The sequence below is a fragment of the Octopus bimaculoides genome, chromosome 4 (assembly GCF_001194135.2).
Source record: "Octopus bimaculoides isolate UCB-OBI-ISO-001 chromosome 4, ASM119413v2, whole genome shotgun sequence".
Taxonomy (NCBI): domain Eukaryota; kingdom Metazoa; phylum Mollusca; class Cephalopoda; order Octopoda; family Octopodidae; genus Octopus; species Octopus bimaculoides.
This window is the reverse complement of record NC_068984.1, coordinates 91,087,034-91,088,234: the sequence shown is the minus strand read 5'-3', so window position 1 is coordinate 91,088,234 and position 1,201 is coordinate 91,087,034.

Here is a 1,201-nt window from a genome sequence, read left to right as displayed (position 1 = left end):
ATAACACTTCCTTTAGAGTTGGCACAACCTTTATATGTACTTGACATGTACTGAATTTTAAGGTATAGTCAAGAGATCAGTCCAAAAGCTTATATCATGTTGTTTCAATACCAGATGGCCCCATCATGCTGAAAAAAACAATATAATGAAACTATTTTTGGCATCTGCAGGCACATTAGCAATCTTGGAGCTCACCAAACTGAACTACAGAAATAGAAAATACCTGGATGGTATAAGCTATTTTCCATACACCTTGGGTCACTCATTATTCTTAGATGCCACTGTTACCACTGCTGACTGCAGCATCACAGAAGATCTACCCACTGAGTCTGTGGTGAGTGCAGAAGAGACAAATGGTGCAAATATACATCACTGGTACACATATATCTCTGAACTGGTGGCAAAGGAAACAATTGAGTTGTCAGTAAATTGATGAAAGTTTCTATGAATGCTATTAGGACAAAGATAACATGACAATTTTTTGTAACAATGATTAATGTATCAATGTTGGGATACTAATAGCCTTCTCACCCTCCTTTTTGGAATCATCATTTTACATCTGCTTTCTATACTGGCATGAGTTTGATGAGTCATCACAATCCAAGTCATTCCTTATTGGGAGGTTCTGTGTTCTCATAGAGTGGTACTTGTACATATAATTTTAGCTTGGTATCTATGGTTGGATGTTCTTATTGCCAACCATTTTGCAGTGTATATTGGATGTATTTCTTGTGGCACGATACAAGGGAGGTTATTGAGTTATCAATGAGATAAGATTAAGGGATATCTCAATGCTACTTTACCTAACTCACCAATCACTCTACAAGGTGTATAGGAGATTTGGTGGAGGCTTTCCATTGTGACAGCAGCATATGAGGAGGTGTACCTTGTACACACTAAGTGTAGAGAATACCCAGTGCTTTCACTCAAGTAATATGATCAAGAAAAGGAACAGCAGAAGGCTAAAATTAGTGGATGAAAGGAGCAAGGATAGCATGGAAGGGACAGAGTTATTGGGATGACAACAGGAGGGAAATGATGGGCAATAGCAGTAGACAAAATAAGAGGAGGTGATGGATGACAAATAGAAGTGGTTCAGAGGAGAGAAAGAAATGGATGACAACACAGATACATGGAAATAAAAAAATTAAGAAAATTATAAGACCCTACATTTCACAATAAAAAAACAAAACTTCAAGAA